Genomic DNA, 21671 nt, shown 5'->3' on the forward strand with positions numbered 1-21671 from the left:
CAGGAGGAGGATCTTGCTGCCCGTGAGACAACGCTTGCCGCTACGCTCCATGGCAAGGACGAGGAGGTCGAGAAGCTTACTGCGGCGCGGACCCAAGATCTGGAGCATAAGCACAAGGAAGCGCTCAATGCCCAGGCCCTGGCCCACGGCAACAAAGTGAAGGAGCTAGAGGCGGAGCGGGACGGCCTGGTGAAGCAAATCCTGGAGTTGTCCTCGGAGAAGAACACGCTCAATGAGGCTCTGGTCGAAGCGCATTCCGCGGTCCTTAGCAAGGCTGGCCAGCTCTGCACAGCCAACGACACCATCAAGGACCTGAAGCTCAAGCTGGTGGGCCTTGAGGGGGTGCTTTCGGAGGCCCAGACCTGGGAAGGAGCCCTGACCAAGAGCCTGGCGGAGGAGAAGCAGGTGCAGAAGAATGACGCCGCCAACCACGTAGATTCCGTGAATGGCGACAAAATTTGGACCGACCACCTCGCCGACATCACCAACAGGATCACCAAGCACCTGGCCAACATGAAGATGCCGGAAGTGAGGTATGCCCCGGAACCAGGCACGAGCCCCCACGCCAAGCTGACCTTGTTATTCGAGGGCGTCATTGGTGCCCTGGAACGGCTCGACTCCAATCGGGCGAGCTCCTCGGCCAACGAGTCCCGGATAATTTGCCAGGGTGCCATGACCAAGGTTCTCACCAAGCTGGCATACTGGAACACCGACCTCGACTTTGACGCCGCACTAGATAGCTTGCCGGGCAATGCAGACCTCTCGGGGATCAAGGAGCACATCGAGCCCATTATCAGCCGCGTCGGCGGAATCCAGAGGTTGGAGGGCCAGCACCGGGACTAGGCGCCCCGTTTCTTGTTGCCACTGCAGGTTCATGACCAAGACAATTCACATATTAAGTTAGAACCGCAGCAACAATTGGTGTAATATAACTCTGCAGTACTTTTAATATGATGCATGTTATTTCCCTGTTTAACCTTTCTCTGTACGTCCACCCTACGCTTTCTGGGTAGGCTTGCCAGCACGTAAACCCGAACCACTACGCTTCGAAGGACGGATCCTTTAATGGCCGGCAGGGTGTGCTTGTCGCTGTGCGAACCACCTTGTCGTTCTCAGCGCGGCCGCTCGATATGCCGAGCGAACTCGAGGCAAAGCAAGAGCGTTGCCGATGGCGGAGTGCTGCTCTGCCACTCTCGATGCAGCCGCTCGATCTATTGAGCGGGCTCGAAACAGACCAAGAGTGTTGCCGGTAACGGAAGGGCCCCACTACGTGTAGGTTTCCCATACAGAGGAAAGATCTTCGAGGAAGATAACCTTATATAAGAAGGAATTATTCGAAGTTTTGCATGACTTAGCTTTTTTTGTCGTCGCGTGAATGCTTGCCGCATCCGCCGATGAGGCTCCTCGCTTGGTCGCCTTATTCCTCGGAAGTCACGGCGACGAGGAACTGCTCGACCAGCTGCTGAGCTAGATGCTCACTACTGCACACCCTACCTGGCGCGCCAAAGATGTCGGTGGGAAACGACACCTATGGGATCACAAAAATGCCTACTATGGTTGCGGGGCGCTGGGTTATGAGGAGAGCAGGATCAAAAGTCAGTACGAGCATGCGGGTCGTTTACCCAGGTTCGGGCCGCAGGGATGCGTAATACCCTAGTCCTGCTTTGATGTGTGTATTTGTATTCTTGAGGTTCTTGAACTAGCTACAATGAGTGTAACTTGTCCAAAAGTCTGAATCCTTCTCCTAGATGCCTTGGGCCTCCTTTTATAGGCAAGGGGATCGCCACAGTGGCACACAGGAGGTGGCATCGGGGTACTGTGATTAAGCCTATCCCTTGCCATTACGGGATAAAGTGCATTTAATGTGCCCCTGACGTGTCCCCTCCACTTTATCGCCGCTTCGCCCTGCCTCGACACGCGCCTGGGCCAGCGAGGCGGTCAGCGCCAAGTAGGCTGGCAGGCTGCTGAGGTGGCATGGTGGTAGGGCCTTCACAAAGATTTGCATGCCACCACGTAGGCGTGCACTAAGTTGGCCGAAAATCCTTCTGCCGACACGCAGGTGCCTGCCCAGCTGGTGGGCTGGCAGCTGCACGGGAGCGGTGGTAGGAACCTGGCAGGTGCGGGCCTGGTCGTGGCCTCGCGGACGTCCTTGGCAAGGGCCTTGCTGGGGACCTAGCAAGGGTCTGGCCGCGGTGTTGCGGTCGTCCCCGGCAAGGGTCTTGCCGGGGGTCTTGTGGGTTTCCTCGGCAAGGATCTCGCCGAGGTTCGTCGTCTTTTACTCTTCTGATTCAAAGTGTTCCTTGTCTTCACAAAGATCTGCATGCCAGCATGGAGGCGCCTCCCGAACCTATGTTCCAAAGTGGTTGGTGATGCTGGGGAATATAGGTCCCAAAGGCGACGCGTCCTCCTGGCACCAGGTAGGCTACCCCGGCAAGGTGCTTGCCGGGGCCGTGGAGGCTGCCCCGGCAAGGGTCTTGCCGGGGGAAGCCACCTCACCTTGCTGCTCTTCATGCCTCTATCTTGGCGTTGCTTTGGCCGTCCCGTGGCTTTGATTTCTTGTCTCTGCCTGCTCAAGTGTGTGGTCGTGGGCGTGGCTTTGACTGCCCGTGCACAAATAAGGGGTACAAAAGAGCGCCTCTATTTTAGTACACCGACAAGGTTTTTGACAAAGTTCAAAAGGTGTTGACTATGATGAGATTTTCTCACTCGTAGCGATGCTTAAGTTTGTCCGAATCATGTTAGCAAATTATCACATTTTATGAAATCTGGCAAATGGATGTCAAAACTACATTCCTTAATGGATTTCTTAAAGAAGAGTTGTATATGATGCAACCAGGAGGTTTTGTCGATCCTAAAGGTGCTAACAAAATGTGCAAGCTCCGGCGATGCATCTATGGACTGGTGCAAGAATCTCGGAGTTGGAATATACGCTTTGATGAGTTGATCAAAGCATATATGTTTTATACAGACTTGCGATGAAGCCTGTATTTACAAGAAAGTGAGTGGGAGCACTACAACATTTTTGGTAAGTATATGTGAATGACATATTGTTGATCGGAAATAATGTAGAATTTTTCTGGAAAGCATAAAGGAGTATTTGAAAAGAGTTTTTCAAAGAAAGACCTCGGTGAAGCTACTTACATATTAAGCGTCAAGATCTATAGAGATAGATCAAGGCGCTTGATAAGTTTTTTCAATGAGTACATACCTTGACAAGATTTTGAAGTAGTTCAAAATGGAACAATCAAAGAGAGAGTTCTTGCCTGTGTTACAAGGTGTGAAATTGAGTAATACTCAAAGCCCAACCACGGCAGAAGATAGAAAGAGAATGAAAGTCATCCCCTATGCCTCAGCCATAGGTTCCATAAAGTATGTCATGCTGTGTACCAGATCTATTGTATACCCTAAACTGAGTTTGGCAAGGGAGTACAATAGTGATCTAGGAGTAGATCACTGGACAGCGGTCAAAATTATCCTTAGTAAGGACTAAGGAAATGTTTCTTGATGATGGGGGTGATAAAGAGTTCGTCGTAAAGAGTTACGTTGATGCAAGCTTTTACACCAATCCAGGTGACTCTAAGTCTCAATCTAGATACATATTGAAAGTGGAAGCAATTAGCTAGAGTAGCACCGTGCAGAGCATTGTAGACATAAATTTTTTGCAAAATACATACGGCTCTGAACGTGACAAACCCGTTGACTCAAGAAAAACATGATCACACCTTAGTACTCTTTGGGTGTTAATCACATAGCGATGTGAACTAGATTATTGACTCTAGTAAACCCTTCGGGTGTTGATCACATGACGATGTGAACTATGGGTGTTAATCACATATAGATGTGAATATTGGAGTTAAATCACATGGTGATGTGAACTAGATTATTGACTCAAGCGCAAGTGGGAGACTGAAGGAAATATGTCCTAGAGGCAATAATAAAGTCATTATTTATTTCCTCATTTCATGATAAATGTTTATTATTCATGCTAGAATTGTATTAACCGGAAACTTAGTACATGTGTGAATACATAGACAAACAGAGTGTCACTAGTATGCCTCTACTTGACTAGCTCGTTGAATCAAAGATGGTTATGTTTCCTAGCCATAGACATGAGTTGTCATTTGATTAACGGGGTCACATCCTTGGAGAATGATGCGATTGACTTGACCCATTCCGTTAGATTAGCACTTGACCGTTTAGTATATTGCTATTGCTTTCTTCATGACTTATACATGTTCCTATGACTATGAGATTATGCAACTCCTGAATACCGGAGGAACACTTTGTGTGCTACCAAATGTCACAACATAACTGGGTGATTATAAAGGTGCTCTATAGGTGTCTCCGATGGTACTTGTGGAGTTGGCATAGATCGAGATTAGGATTTGTCACTCCGATTGTCAGAGAGGTATCTCTGGGCCCTCTCGGTAATGCACATCACTATAAGCCTTGCAAGCAATGTGACTAATGAGTTAGTTGCGGGATGATGCATTACGGAACGATTAAAGAGACTTGCCAGTAACGAGATTAAACTAGGTATGGTGATATTGACGATCGAATCTCGGGCAAGTAACATATCGATGACAAAGGGAATAACGTATGTTGTTATGCGGTTTGACCGATAAAGATCTTCGTAGAATATGTAGGAGCCAATATGAGCATCCAGGTTCCGCTGTTGGTTATTGACTGGAGACGTGTCTCATTCATGTCTACATAGTTCTCGAACCCATAGGGTCCGCACGCTTAACATTCGGTGATGATAGGTATTATGAGTTTATGTGTTTTGAAGTACCGAAGGTTGTTCGGAGTCCCAAATGAGATCAGGGACATGACGAAAAGTCTCGAAATGTTCGAGACGTAAAGATTGATATATTGGAAGGCTATATTCGGACATTGGAAAGGTTCTGAGTGGTTCGGGTATTTATCGGAGTACCCGAGAGTTACGGGAATTCGTCGGGGAGTATATGGGCCTTATTGGGCTTTAAGGGAGAGAGAGGGGCTGCCTAGGGTGGGCCGCGCGCCCCCCAAGGCCTAGTCCGAATTGGACTAGGGGGAGGGGTGGTGCCCCCTCCTTCCTTCTCTTCTCTCTTCCCTTTCGTTCTCTCCTACTCCTATTACTTGGAAGGGGGGAATCCTACTCCCGGTGGGAGTAGGACTCCTCCAGGGCGCGCCATAGGAGGGCCGGTGTCGGTGTCAAAACCGGAGGATCTCGGGTCGGGGGTCCCAAACTATGCGTCTAGGCGGATGGTAACAGGAGACAAGGGACAAGATGTTTTTACCCAGGTTTGGGCCCTCTCAATGGAGGTAAAACCCTACTCCTGCTTGATTAATATTGATGATATGGGTAGTACAAGAGTGGATCTACCACGAGATAAGAGAGGCTAAACCCTAGAAGCTAGCCTATGGTATGATTGTTGTTCGTCCTACGGACTAAAACTCTCTGGTTTATATAGACACCGGAGAGGGCTAGGGCTACACAGAGTCGGTTACAATGGGAGGAGATCTTCATATCGTATCGCCAAGCTTGCCTTCCATGCCAAGGAAAGTCCCATCCGGACACGGGACGGAGTCTTCAATCTTGTATCTTCATAGTCCGGGAGTCCGGCCAAAGGTCATAGTCCGGCCATCCGGACACCCCCTAATCCAGGACTCCCTCAGTAGCCCCTGAACCAGGCTTCAATGACGACGAGTCCGGCGCGCAAACTGTCTTCGGCATTGCAAGACGGGTTCCTCCTCCGAATACTTCATAGAAGATGTTCAACACAAGGATAGTGTCCGCTCTGCAAAATAAGCTCCACATGCCACCGTAGAGAGAATAATATTTGCACAAACCTAATCTGCTGACGTACTCCGCAGCGTGACATCATGTCACGGCCAGGCCTTTATTCGAATCGTTTTACTGTTCCACCTCAGCGCGTTTAGCGAGGCGGTTTCCTTGGCACGTCTTGTCAAAGCAGAGATCGTGTCCCCTTATTCCGGGATTATCATCAATACGGGCGTGGGTAACCCAACCATGCCTTTGGTATGACGCCCTAATTGAAAGCGAGTCCCAAACGGTTATGGGGAGGGCTCTTGGTATTCAACTCCTTTATAAAGAGACCAAGGCTCGACTTCCTTCTTCTCAATCCAATCGAATCCGCCCCTCGCTTCGAGTTCCAACACCCAAAGCTCTAGTTTTAGGCGCTCCGGACCTTCGACGATGTCCGGCTCCGACCTTCAAGGCCGGTGGATGCCTTCCTCCATTACGGAAGAAGACGTGTGAAAGCTGAGAGATGCCAGGTATCTAACCGGTGAAATCTCGCATAGGCTGCCTGCTCAAGGGCAGGCCATTCCCACTCCCCAACCCGGTGAGAGCGTGGTGTTCACATCTCACTTCCTTCGGGGGCTAGGCTTCCCGATTGATCCCTTCGTGAGGGGGCTTATGTTTTATTACAAGTTGGAGTTCCACGACTTAGCTCTGGAGTCCATCCTCCAAATCTCATCATTCATTGTCGTGTGTGAGGCCTTCCTCCATATTACTCCTCACTTCGGATTGTGGCTTAGAACCTTCAAGGTGGAACTGAAGATGATCGAAGGGCATCACGTTGCATGCGGAGGAGCTATAATAAGCAAGATGGCCAACGCTCCATGGCCCGAGGGCTCTTTTCAAGAGGAGTTCGGCTTATGGCAACGGGACTGGTTTTACATCACATCCCCCAGTGGCACCACATGGGTAGCGCCACCTGCTTTTCGCTCGGGACCCCCACCACGGCTAGCATCATGGGTCGATGAAGGGCTTATCTGGGGGCTGCCCAAAGACGTGCCCTTGCTGCAGGACCGTATTCGAGATCTTCTAGAAAGAGATATCAATTTGACTGTAGTGACGCAAGTTATGTTGATTCGCAGCACACTGCCCTGCAAACGTCGCCCTCTCCGCCTGTGGGAATTTAATTCGGAGGGACCGCGAGTCCTCCAACATTTCATGGGCGCGACACCCGTGGAGATGTACATATTGTTCTTCGGATCACAAGCAAGGTGTCCGGATTTGTCCGAGGATGCAGGTCTGAGCTGCAATCGCCCGGATGCTAAGGTAAGTAGCCCCGTATTCGGACACACAATCTGTATTTCCATCACAAAATTACCCTTAAAAGAGTTGTCCTTTGAACAGGAGTGGATAGTGAAGGCAAAGCTTATCAGGTGTCCAGCCCCCCTGCCCGAGACTGCGCCGAATCCCATGCTAACCAGGATGCTGGAGGTCGTGCTTTTGGCAGAAGGCGAAGGGGGGGCCAAGGAGCTACCGCCTCCGCGAAGGAGGCTGTTAGGAAGGGAAGAATCGAAAATTCCCCCGACCAGGGAAAGAAAAGGACTGCCTCTGAAGACCCGGAGGTGATAGCCTCAAAACGGGGGAAGAAATCTTCGCCAGAGGGTTCGGCACCGGAGAACGCCCCGGCCGAATTGCGCCCTAAAGGGGACCTGCTCTCCCCCGAGTCGTAAGTGAAGGGAGGGGTTCCATAATGAATGACATTCCTGTTTTATTTCCCCGTAGTCGTTGGCTTCAGCGGGATTGTTCGCAAAAAAGGCGCTTTTTCACATTTAATCCAACGTCTTGGTCCTATAAAGGAGGTGCTGGCGCGGCGAACTAGGCAACCGGACTATAATGCTTTATCACTTTCACTTAGCCATAGGAGTTTGACAGTGGGGCTACTGAATAGCCCCTAGGGGCACCGCGCTCACCCGAATTCGGGGCATGAGTGTGCCTGACCGTCGTTAATGCAGAGGAATCCTAAAGATTCCAAAAGTCATCGAGTGGTTGACCAGTCTCTCGCTATATCATGACAGTCAGTTTTCGGCTTTCTCTACTGAGGTGCTCGCCTGGCCGAACCGGGGCACAATCGTAGTAGTTCTCCTGGTGCCACGTTAGCCGATATAAGGAACATAAGGCAGCAAAACACAGGAGCCGAGCAAACCCAACATTTGACCAAAGACATGATTCGGAGCTGATGCATATAAGGCCAAACTCGCGACGCCGAACACTCCCTAAGGTATTCGGTGTTTATGAAGACGGGCCGAAAAAGATCCCTTGGTAAAAAAGCCCCTGGTGTCGAGGTACGCGCAAAATTCTGGCGTGGCCACATGCCAAGACGCCAGCCTCCTCCTCGGTTATAGCGAAAACCGGGGGACGTTGTCAACAAGAGACAGTAAAAAGGTTTACGCAGGGTCTTAATCTGAAAAGAATCCTTGAAACGGGTCCCTACTGCACGTCTGCGCCTGTGTCTCCGTTGTGCCGTATCCTGGACGGGTGTAGCACGATGTTCGTCTGCGAAAGAGAGGAACTTAGTAAAAAAAGGCGTGCGAGAAATCTATATTAAAATAAACAAAATATAGTTGGAGCAATAATTGAGCCGTATTGTCTCCTGGCGTGAACACGCGGAGCCCCTTGTACAGGGTTGTGCGGCTATTAAGCCTATGTACGTTTACGCCGGACTCGTCGAGCCATGTCCGGGATAGTAGGGATGGATTGGTGTGCGGCCGTCCAGGCGGTCGCACCTTTACGCGTACTTTGGGGGTCAATTGATATTCCCCTGTAACAAGATGATGCCTCGTGGGCCGGGCATTTTAAGTGTAAGGGATGCATAATGCGGTATTGCGTTAAAGCGGCGAAAGCTTCATGTCCCAGTAGCGCTTGATAGCGACTTACGAATGGAGCAATGTGGAATGTTAGCTTTTCGCTTCGGAAGTTGTCGGGTGAGCCGAACGTGACTTCTAACGAAAGGGAACCCATACTCTGGGTATCTGGACCCGGCGTGACTCCTTGAAAGGAAGTGTTGCCATGGCGGATTATAGCTAGGTTTACCCCTAGTTTGCGAATTGTGTCCTGGTATAACAGGTTTAAGTCACTGCCGCCGTCCATAAGGACTTTTGTAAATTGGAGTCCGTCAATAATCGGATTCAAGACCAAGGCAGTCCAGCCTGCGTTTCGGGCTCCTCTAGAGTAATCCTGATGATCAAAGGTGATTGGTTGTAACAACCAGTGGCGGTGCTCCTCTGGGGCTGGCCGTACGACGCGTGTCTTCGTAAGCGCCATTCTGTTTTTCCCTTTTGTCATCTGAAGTGAATTTACTGTCTTGACTTCTTGTGGGAACTTCTTTTGTTCTCTGGTGTTCTACTTGTGGGGTGCATCGTCGTCCTCGCTTGGTGTGTCGAGCCCCTTGTGTTCAGCTTTGAGTTTGCCGGACTACTTGAAGACCCAACAATCTCTGTGGGTATGGTTTGCAGGTCTCCCGGGAGTACTGTGGATTTGACATATTTTGTCCAAGATTTTGTTGAGGTTGGATAGCTCGTCCCTGTCATCTTTGGGGGGCGGATTTTTTTGATTTTGCCGAGAGCTTTTGAATCCGGCGTTTACTGCCGTGCTCATCGGGCTGTTGTCCTTGATCCGGCGCGGTTCTTTGTTACGGCGCGGTTTCCCGTTCCCATCTCTGGGTTCGGACGTATTCAGGTCGCTGGTGCTACTTCTTGCCAACCAGCTATCCTCTTCTGCACAAAAGCGGGTCATGAGGCTTGTTAATGCGGCCATTGTTCTTGACTTTTCTTGGCCGAGGTGTCTGGCGAGCCATTCGTCTCGGACGCTATGTTTGAAAGCTGCTAGGGCCTCGGCGTCCGGATAGTCGACTATCTGATTCTTTTTAGTAAGGAATCTGTTCCAGAGTTTCCGGGCTGACTCTCCAGGCTGGTGAGTTATATGACTCAGATCATCTGCATCCGGAGGTCGGACATAGGTCCCTTGAAAATTTGCCCGGAAAGCATCCTCGAGCGCTTCCCAACTACCCATGGTGTTCTCGGGAAGGCTTTTAAGCCAATGCCGAGCTGGCCCTTTGAGCTTAAGGGGTAAGTATTTTATGGCGTGGAGGTCATCAACTCTGGCCATGTGTATGTGGAGGATATAATCCTCGATCCAGACTCCAGGGTCTGTTGTTCCGTCGTATGCTTCTATGTTCACGGGCTTGAATCCCGCTGGAAATTCATGATCCAGCACCTCATCGGTAAAACATAGGGGATGTGCGGCGCCCCTGTATGTAGGTGTGCCATGATGTTCGGATATTTTTTGCATTGCATTGCTCACTGGAGCTTGCTTTCTTGGCCCATAGATGGATCTGGTTGGGCCAGTTCTTTGATGCGAATTCTTGGGCGGATCGCGCGCCGTATTGAGTGCGGCGCCCTTTGTCGCTTGAGATCGATCGTGGGGTCGTTTATCCGACCTTGTGGCTTCCTTATTTTTTGACTGTGGGGGCTTTATGGCCTCTTCATCAAATTCCGGTAGTAGTTTCTTCTTCGGATAGCTTTTTGTGTGACGACTGTTGCCGTACTTGTGTGCGGTATTGAGTACTTTGCCCCATCTGATCCTGAGTGCATCTTCCGCTGTTTTGAGCCTCCGCTTCTACTTTTTCAGGCTACGTGCAGTGGCAACGAGCCATTGGTGGAGGTTCTGATGTTCCAGCAATTTGTCCGGTGTTAGGTCGTTCGGACTATTATCTTTCCCGGGGATGGGTTGTTCGGATTGTCCGCCCTGTTTGGACGGTTGCTCGATGGCATGTTCATCTTCCGTTGATTCGCCCTGCTCTATGGCTAGGTCTTTGTCGAGGTGGGGCTTGGCGTGGTGCTTACGCTGCCGCTTTGATTGTTTTTCAAGGGAGCGATCCCTGGTTGCGCCCTTTTGATCCTCGTTGTCATTTCTTTTAGGTGTGTCCACCATGTATACATCGTATGATGAGGTGGCTTTCCAGTGCCCTATAGGTGCTGGTTCTTGGTCGTCTCCTTCATCGGCGTCCATGCCGTCGATGTCTTCGGAGTCGAAGTCGAGCATGTCGGTTAAATTATCGATAGTGGTTACAAAGTGTGTGGTGGGTGGGTTTCGAATTTCTTCGTCGTCCGCATCCCAACCCTGCTGACCATAGTCCGGCCAGGGCTCTCCTGACAAAGAGAGAGACTTCAGTAAATCCAGGATATCGCCAAAGGGCGAGTGCTGAAAGACGTCCGCGATGGTGAACTCCATGATCGGAGCCCAATCGGGTTCGATTGGAAGGGGCGTGGAACATACGGAGTCCGGAACGGAATTCGGCACCTTGGAGTCACGGGCCCTGCAAAGGACTAGGCTGGTATTCGGCTCTATCGCCATAGAGATTGTGGCTCCCGGGGTGGCGTCCAACCGTCCACCCCCGACTAGCGCAGTCGGCTCCGAGCTAATGATCGGAGCAGACACCTGAGCGGCACTCTGGGCACTGTCCGGCGGTAGAGTTAGATCACGGCCATCAGGACAGTGCAGCACGCTCGGCCGTGGCTCGAGTCCGTCGAAGATCAAGTCCCCGTGGATGTCGGCCGTGTGGTTTAAACTTCCAAACCTGACCTGATGGCCAGGGGCGTAGCTTTTGATCTGCTCCAGATAGCCAAGCGAGTTGGCCCGCAGTGCGAAGCCGCCGAATACGAAGATCTGTCTGGGGAGAAAGGTCTCACCCTGGACTGCATTGTGGTTGATGATCGAAGAAGCCATCGGGCCTAAAGGTGACGACACAGAGGAACTCTCAATGAAAGCACCAATGTCGGTGTCAAAACCGGCGGATCTCGGATAGGGGGTCCCGAACTGTGCGTCTAGGCGGATGGTAACAGGAGACAAGGGACACGATGTTTTTACCCAGGTTCGGGCCCTCTCGATGGAGGTAAAACCCTACTCCTGCTTGATTAATATTGATGATATGGGTAGTACAAGAGTGGATCTACCACGAGATCTGAGAGACTAAACCCTAGAAGCTAGCCTATGGTATGATTGTTGTTCGTCCTACGGACTAAAACTCTCCGGTTTATATAGACACCGGAGAGGGCTAGGGTTACACAGAGTCGGTTACAATGGGAGGAGATCTTCATATCGTATCGCCAAGCTTGCCTTCCACGCCAAGGAAAGTCCCATCCGGACACGGGACGGAGTCTTCAATCTTGTATTTTCATAGTCCGGGAGTCCGGCCAAAGGTCATAGTCCGGCCATCCGGACACCCCCTAATCCAGGACTCCCTCAGCCGGCCCTCCCCCTCCTCCACTCCTTTATATACGAGGGAGGGGGCACCCCATAGACACACAAGTTGATCATTGATCTCTTAGCCGTGTGCGGTGCCCCCCTCCACCATAATCCACCTCAGTCATATCATTGTGGTGCTTAGGTGAAGCCCTGTGTTGGTAGCTTCATCATCGCCATCACGCTGTCATGCTGACGAAACTCTCCTTTGACACTCTACTGGATCGTGAGTTCGTGGGACGTCACCAAGCCGAACATGTGCAGATCACGCAGGTGCCGTGCTTTCGGTACTAAGATCGGTTGGATCATGAAGACGTACGGCTACATCAATCGGGTTGTCATAACGCTTCCACTTACGGTCTATGAGGGTACGTGGATAACACTCTCCCCTCTCGTTGCTATGCATCACCATGATCTTGCATGTGCGTCGGAAATTTTTGAAATTACTGCGTTCCCCAACACTAGATTGATCTTTCTTGCAATGGGAGAGGTGCTTAGCTTTGGGTTCAATCTTGCGGTGTCCTTTCCCTGTGAGAGCAGGGGTAGCAAGGCACATATTGTATTGTTGCCATCAAGGATAAAAAGATGGGGTTTATATCATATTGCTTGAGTTTATCCCTCTACATCATGTCATCTTGCCTAATGCATTTTTTATCTGTTCTTATGAACTTAATACTCTAGCTGCATGCTGGATAGTGGTCGATGTGTGGAGTAATAGTAGTAGATTCAGAATCGTTTCGATCTACTTGTCGCGGACGTGATGCCTATATACATGATCATGCCTAGATATTCTCATAACTATGCACTTTTCTATCAATTGCTCGACAGTAATTTGTTCAACCACCGTAATACTTATGCTATCTTGAGAGAAGCCACTAGTGAAACCTATGGCCCCCGGGTCTATTTTCCATCATATAAGTTTTCGATCTATTTCATTTTGCAATCTTTACTTTCCAATCTATATCATAAAAATACCAAAAATATTTATCTTATTATCTCTATCAGATCTCACTTTTGCAAGTGGCCGTGAAGGGATTGACAACCCCTTTATCGCGTTGGTTGCAAGGTTCTTATTTGTTTGTGCAGGTACGAGGGATTTGCATGTAGCCTCCTACTGGATTGATACCTTGGTTCTCCAAAACTGAGGGAAATACTTACGCTACTTTGCTGCATCACCCTTTCCTCTTCAAGGGAAAACCAACACATGCTCAAGAGGTAGCAAGAAGGATTTCTGGCTCCGTTGCCGGGGAGTCTACGCACAAGTCAAGACATACCAAGTACCCATCACAAACTCTTATCCCTCGCATTACATTATTTGCCATTTGCCTCTCGTTATCCTCTCCCCCACTTCACCCTTGCCGTTTTATTTGCCCTCTTTTTCCTGTTCACCTCTTTTTTGCTTGCCTCTTGTGTGCTTGTGTGTTGGATTGTTTGTCACGGTGGTTCAAGATAATACTAAATTGTGTGATTTTTCCAATAGCAACAATAGTGATTTTCTTAGCACTCCGATTGCTCCTCTTACCGATGTTGAATCTTGTGAAGTTAATGCTGCTTTGTTGAATCTTGCCATGAAAGATCAATTCTCTAGCCTTCCTAGTGAAGATGCCGCTACTCATCTAAACAACTTTGTTGATTTGTGTGATATGCAAAAGAAGAAAGACGTGGATAATGATACTGTTAAATTGAAGCTATTTCCGTTTTCACTTAGAGATCGTGCTAAAACTTGGTTTTCGTCTTTGCCTAAAAATAGTATTGATTCATGGAATAAGTGAAAAGATGATTTTACCTCTAAGTATTTTCCTCCTGCTAAGATCATCTCTCGTAGAAATGATATTATGAATTTTAAGCAACTTGATCATGAGCATGTTGCACAATCTTGGGAGAGGATGAAATTAATGATTCACAATTGCCCTACACATGGATTAAATTTATGGATGATCATACAAAAAAATTATGCTGGATTGAATTTTGCTTCTAGAAATCTTCTAGATTCGGCCGTGGGAGGCACTTTTATGGAAATAACTTTAGGAGAAGCTACTAAACTCCTAGATAATATTATGGTTAATTATTCTAAATGGCACACCGAAAGATCTACTAGTAAAAACGTTCATGCGAAGAGATTAGTAAAAGGTTAATTATTCTCACTGGCACACCGAAGAGATTAATGTTTTGAGTGGAAAGATGGATGAACTTATGAAATTGTTTGCTAATAAGAGTGCTCCTATTGATCCTAATGATATGCCTTTGTCCACTTTGATTGAGAATAATAATGAATCTATGGATGTGAATTTTGTTGGTAGGAATAATTTTGGTAACAATGCGTATAGAGGGAACTTAAATCCTAGGCTGTTCCCTAGTAATTCCTCTAATAATTATGGTAATTCCTACAACAACTCTTATGGAAATTTTAATAAGTTGCCCTCTGATTTTGATATTAGTGTTATGGAATTTATGATTTCTCAGAAGAATTTCAATGCTTTGCTTGAAGAAAAATTGCCTGAGATTGATGAGTTAGTTAGGAACGTGGATAGAATTTCTCTTGATGTTGATTCTTTGAAACTTAGATCTATTCCACCTAAGCATGATATCAATGAGTCTGCCAAATCTATGAGAATTTCCATTGATGAGTGCAAGGAAAGAACCGCTAGGATGCGTGCTAAAAAAGATTGCTTTGTAAAAGCGTGTTCTTCCAGTTTTCATGATGATAGGGATGAAGATCTAAAGGTGATTGATGTGTCCCCTATTAAATCTTTGTTTTGAAATATGAATCTTGATAATGATGGGACTGGAGATGAGTCAACTTTAGTTAAAAGGCATCCCAATGATTCGGAGTTTTAGATGTTGATGCAAAAATTGGTAAAAGTGGGATTGAAGAGGTCAAAACTTTACATAGCAATGAACCCACTATTTTGGATTTCAAGGAATTTAATTATCATAATTGTTCTTTAATAGATTATATTTCCTTGTTGCAATCCATGTTAAATTCTCCTCATGCTTATAGTCAAAATAAAGCTTTTACTAAACATATCGTTGATGCTTTAATGCAATGTTCTGAAAAAAACTTGAATTAGAAGTTTCTATCCCTAGAAAACTTTATGATGAGTGGGAACCTACTATTAAAATTTAAATTAAAGATCATGAATGCTATTCTTTGTGTGATTTGGGTGCTAGTGTTTCCACGATTCCTAAAACTTTGTGTGATATGCTAGGTTTCCGTGAATTTGATGATTGCTCTTTAAACTTGCACCTCGCGGATTCCACCATTAAGAAACCTATGGGAAGGATTAATGATGTTATTATTGTTGCAAATAGGAACTATGTGCCCATAGATTTTATTGTTCTTGATATATATTGCAATCCTTCATGTCCTATTATTCTTGATAGACCTTTCCTTAGAACGATTGGTGCAATTATTGATATGAAAGATGGAAATATTAGATTCCAATTTCCATTAAGAAAAGGTATGGAACACTTTACTAGGAAGAAAATAAAATTACCTTATGAATCTATTATGAGATCCACCTATGAATTGAATGCCAAATATGGTAATACCTAGATCTATTCTCGCTTTTATGCCTAGCTAGGGGCGTTAAACGATAGCGCTTGTTGGGAGGCAACCCAATTCTATTTTTGTTCTTTGATTTTTGTTATTGTTTAATAATAAATAATTCATATAGCATCTTGTTGTGGTTTTATGTTTTAGTTAGTGTTTGTGCCAAGTAAAACCTTTGGGAAGACTTGGGTGAAGTCTTTATGATCTTGCTGTAAAAAACAGAAACTTTAGCGCTCACGAGATTAGCTGCCATTTTTTACTGGAGAGTGATTTTAGGTTGATTATTTCTGCAGATGATTAATCGACAAATTCCTCACGTCCACCAATTTATTTAAGAATTTTTGGGGTTCCAGAATTATTCTAAAGTTACAGATTTCTACAGACTGTTCTGTTTTTGACAGATTCTGTTTTTCGTGTGTTGTTTGCATATTTTGATGAATCTATGGCTAGTATCGGGGGTATGAACCATACAGAAGTTGGAATACAGTAGGTTTAACACCTATATAAATAAAGAATGAGTTCATTACAGTACCTTAAAGTGGTGGTTTGTTTTATTTTTCTAACGGAGCTCATGAGATTTTCTGTTGAGTTTTGTGTTGTGAAGTTTTCAAGTTTTTGGGTAAAGATTTGATGGATTATGGAATAAGGAATGGCAAGAGCCTAAGATTGGGGATGCCCAAGGTACCCCAAGGTAAAATTCAAGGACAACCAAAAGCCTAAGCTTGGGAATGCCCCGGAAGGCATCCCCTCTTTCGTCTTCGTCCATCGATAACTTTACTTAATGCTATATTTTTATTCACCACATGATATGTGTTTTGCTTGGAGAGTCTTTTATGATTTGAGTATTTGATTTTTAGTTTAACACAATCATCCTTTATGTACACTCCTTTTTGGAGAGACACACATGAATCAGAATTTATTATAATACTCTATGTGCTTCACTTATATCTTTTGAGCTAGACAATTTTGCTCTAGTACTTCACTTATATCTTTTTAGAGCACAGTGGTGGTTTTATTTTATAGAAATTATTGATCTCTCATGCTTCACTTACATTATTTTGAGAGTCTTTTATAACAGCATGGTAATTTTCTTTGGTTATAAAATTAGTCCTAATATGATGAGCATCCAAGATAGGTATAATCAAAACTATCATATAAAGTGCATTGAATACTATGAGAAGTTTGATACTTGATGATTGTTTTGAGATATGAGGATGGTAATATTAGAGTCATGCTAGTTGAGTAGTTGTGAATTCGAGGAATACTTGTGTTAATAGTTTGTGATTCCCGTAGCATGCACGTATGGTGAACCGTTTTGTGATGAAGTTGGAGCATGATTTATTTATTGATTGTCTTCCTTATATGTGGAGATCGGGATCGTGCGATGGTTAACTCCTACCAACCCTTCTCCTAGGAGCATGCGTGTAGTAATTTGTTTTGATAACTTGTAGATTTTTGCAATAAGTATGTGAGTTCTTTATGACTAATGTTGATTCCATGGATTATACGCACTCTCACCCTTCCACCATTGCTAGCCTCTCTTGTGACGCGCAACTTTCGCCGGTACCATACACCCACCATATACCTTACTCAAAACAGCCACCATACCTACATATTATGGCATTTCCATAGCCATTCCGAGATATATTGCCATGCAACTTTCCACCATTACGTTTATTATGACATGCTCCACCGTTGTCATCTTGCTTTGCATGATCATGTAGTTGACATCGTATTTGTGGCAAAGCCACCATTCATAATTCTTTCATACATGTCACTCTTGATTCATTATCCCGGTACACCGCCAGAGGCATCCACATAGAGTCATATTTTGTTCTAAGATTCTTGAGTTGTAAGTAGATAAAAGTGTGATGATCTTCATTATTAGAGCATTGTCCCATGTGAGGAAAGGATGATGGAAGCAATGATTCCCTCACAAGTTGGGATGAGTCTCCGGACTTTATGAAAAAGAAAAGAGGCCAAATAAGCCCAAATAAGAAAAAGAGGCCAAAGAAGCCCACCAAAAAAAGAAAAAAATGAGAGAAAAAGAGAGAAGGGACAATTTTACTATCCTTTTTCCACACTTGTGCTTCAAAGTAGCACCATGATCTTCATGATAGAGAGTCTCCTATGTTGTCACCTTCATATGCTAGTGGGAATTTTTCATTATAGAACTTGGCTTGTATATTCCAATGATGGGCTTCCTCAAATTGCCCTAGGTCTTCGTGAGCAAGCAAGTTGGACGCACACCCACTTAGTTTCTTTTGATGAGCTTTCATACACTTAGAGCTTTAGTGCATCCGTTGCATGGCGATCCCTACTCACTCACATTGATACCTATTAATGGGCATCTCCATAGCCCGTTGATACGCCTAGTTGATGTGAAACTATCTTCTCCTTTTTGTCTTCTCCACAACCACCATCCTATTCCACATATAGTACTATGTCCATGGCTCACGCTCATGTATTGCGTGAAGATTGAAAAAGTTTGAAAATACTAAAGTATGAAACAATTTCTTGGCTAAAACCTGGGTTGTGCATGATTTAAATATTTTGTGTGATGAAGATAGAGCACAGCCAGACTATATGATTTTCTTGGGATAACTTTCTTTGGCCATGTTATTTTGAGAAGACATCATTATTTTGTTAGTATGCTTGAAGTATTACTATTTTTATGTCGATATTAAACTTTTGTCTAGAATCTTTCGGATCTGAACATTCATGCCACAATAAAGAGAATTACATTGAGAATTATGCTAGGTAGCATTCCACATCAAAAAGTCTGTTTTTTATCATTTACCTACTCGAGGACGAGCAGGAATTAAGCTTGGGGATGCTATTATATTATCTGTTTTGGATGTTTAATGGGCTTTACTATGCACTTTTATATTATTTTTGGGACTAACCTATTAACCGGAAGCCCAGTGCAAATTGCTGTTTTTTTGCCTATTTCAGTGTTTCGCAGAAAAGGAATATCAAACGGAGTCCAAACGGAATGAAACCTTCGGTAGAGTTATTTTTGGAACAAACTCAATCCAGGAGACTTGGAGTGGACGTCAAGAAAGAAACAAGGCGGCCACGAGGCAGGAGGGCGCGCCCAGGGGGGTAGGCGCCCCCCCCCCCCACCCTCGTGGGCCCCTTGTGGCTCCCCTGACCGACTTCTTTCGCCTATATATACTCATATACCCTAAAAACATCCAAGAGCACCACGAAACCATATTTCCACCGCCGCAACCTTCTGTACCCATGAGATCCCATCTTGGGGCCTTTTCCGGTGCTCCTCCGGAGGGGGAATCGATCACGGATGGTTTCTGCATCAACACCATAGCCTCTCCGAGGAAGTATGAGTAGTTTACCAAAGACCTCGGGTCAATAGTTATTAGCTAGATGGCTTCTTAGAGATCTATTCGATGTAATTCTTTTTGCGGTGTGTTTGTCGAGATCCGATGAATTGTGGGTTTATGATAAAGATTATCTATGAACAATATTTGAATCTGCTATGAATTCTTTTATGTATGATTTGTTATCTTTGCAAGTCTCTTCGAATTATCAGTTTGGTTTGGCCTACTAGATTGATCTTTCTTGCAATGGAAGAAGTGCTTAGCTTTGGGTTCAATCTTGCGGTGTCCTTTCTCAGTGATAGCAGGGGAAACAATGCACCTATTGTATTGTTGCCATCGAGGATAAAAAGATGGGGTTTATATCATATTGCTTGAGTTTATCCCTCTACATCATGTCATCTTGCCTAATGCGTTACTCTGTTCTTATGAACTTAATACTCTAGATGCATGCTGGATAGCGGTCAATGTGTGGAGTAATAGTAGTAGATGTAAAATCATTTCGATCTACTTGTCGCGGACGTGATGCCTATATACATGATCATGCCTAGATATTCTCATAACTATGCACTTTTCTATCAATTGCTCGACAGTAATTTGTTCACCCACCGTAATACTTATGCTATCTTGAGAGAAGCCACTAGTGAAACCTATGGCCCCCGGGTCTATTTTCGAAGATATAAGTTTCCGATCTATTTTATTTTGCAATCTTTACTTTCCAATCTATATCATAAAAATACCAAAAATATTTATCTTATTATCTCTATCGGATCTCACTTTTGCAAGTGGCCGTGAAGGGATTGACAACCCCTTTATCGCGTTGGTTGCAAGGTTCTTGTTTGTTTGTGCGGGTATGAGGGATTTGCGTGTAGCCTCCTACTGGATTGATACCTTGGTTCTCAAAAATTGAGGGAAATACTTACGCTACTTTGCTGCATCACCCTTTCCTCTTCAAGGGAAAACCAAGGCATGCTCAAGAGGTAGCACTTCCGAAACTGATCTCCTGATCGGGGGCAAAGTTTCCAACCTGACCGAGGCGACCGATTGGGTCGGCACACCAATTACACTACAAACATGAAAATCTGGCCAGGCCAAAAGTGTTCACGGCACGGATGCCATCCCCGATGGTTAGGCGAGCCATTGATCCTCTGGCGATCCAACAGCGGAACTCTCAATGAAAGCACCAATGTCAGTGTTAAAACCGGCGGATCTCGGGTAGGGGTTCCCGAGCTGTGGATCTTGGATTAATGGGGAACAAGGGATGAAGGACACGATGTTTACCTAGGTTCGAGACCTCTCTAAGAGGTAAAAACCTATGTCCTGCTTGATTATATTGAAGTGTATATGATGATTACAGAGTCGATCTACCACGAGATCTGATGAACTAAACCCTAGATGAGTAGGATGATGGTTGTGTTCTAGCCTCTATGGACTAAACCCTACGATTTATATATACACCAGGGGTACTAGGGTTACATATAGTCGGTTACAAGGAAAGAATAAACATGCCGAATCATCTATATTGACTTGGAGTGCACACTAAGGCACCAAAGATCTCCTGCCCGGATACGAAGCCGCCTCATAGTCTGGCCTTCCAATAGTTGTAGTGCGGCCCACCTGTCCAGCCCATGAGAGATAAGTCAGCGGCCCAAGAACGCCTAGTCCAGATCTCCCTCACCTCCGTCAGCCGTGACCCTCCGGGGGGCTTCCTAAGTCCTTGAGGAGGGCGACAGTGTGGCTGGGCTTGCTGGGAATCGCCCTGAAGGCCCAGAGCAAAATGTCGGATGACGCCAGAAGACAGCGGTGACGTGTAAGCCTCTGCGGAGAAGAAGCGGAAGTGGGCTGCAATAGATGATTAAGTATACAGGCTCATTCGTACGTCACGTACTTGTAATTCGGTCTGGCCCGGGCTAAGCTCTTGCTTGCGGAGGCGTGATGTCTACTACGCAACCTTCTTCTTGTAGACATTGTTGGGCCTTCAAGTGTAGAGGTTTGTAGGACAGTAGCAAATTGCCCTCAAGTGGATGACCTAAGGTTTATCAATCCGTGGGAGGCGTACGATGAAGATGGTCTCTCTCAAGCAACCCTGCAACCAAATAACAAAGAGTCTCTTGTGTCCCCGACGCACCCAATTCAATGGTAAATTGTATAGGTGCACTAGTTTGGCAAAGAGATGGTGATACAAGTGCAATATGGCTGGTAGATATAGGTTTTTGTAATCTGAAAATATAAAAACAGCAAGGTAACAAGTGGTAAAAGTGAGTGTAAACGGTATTGCAATACTAGGAAACAAGGCCTAGGGTTCATACTTTCACTAGTGCAAGTTCTCTCAGCAATAATAACATAACTGGATCATATAACTATCCCTCAACATGCAACAAAGAGTCACTCCGAAGTCACTAATAGCGGAGAACAAACGAAGAGATTATTGTAGGGTACGAAACCATCTAAAGTTATCCTTTCCGATCGATCTATTCAAGAGTCCGTAGTAAAATGACCCGAAGCTATTATTTCCGTTCGATCTATCATAGAGTTCGTACTAGAATAACACCTTAAGACACAAATCAACCAAAACCCTAATGTCACCTAGATACTCCAATGTCACCTCAAGTATCCGTGGGCATGATTATACGATATGCATCACAGAATCTCAGATTCATCTATTCAACCAACACAAAGTACTTCAAAGAGTGCCCCAAAGTTTCTACCAGAGAGTCAAGATGAAAACGTGTGCCAA

Source organism: Triticum aestivum, chromosome 3B, assembly GCF_018294505.1.
Source record: "Triticum aestivum cultivar Chinese Spring chromosome 3B, IWGSC CS RefSeq v2.1, whole genome shotgun sequence".
Classification (NCBI taxonomy): domain Eukaryota; kingdom Viridiplantae; phylum Streptophyta; class Magnoliopsida; order Poales; family Poaceae; genus Triticum; species Triticum aestivum.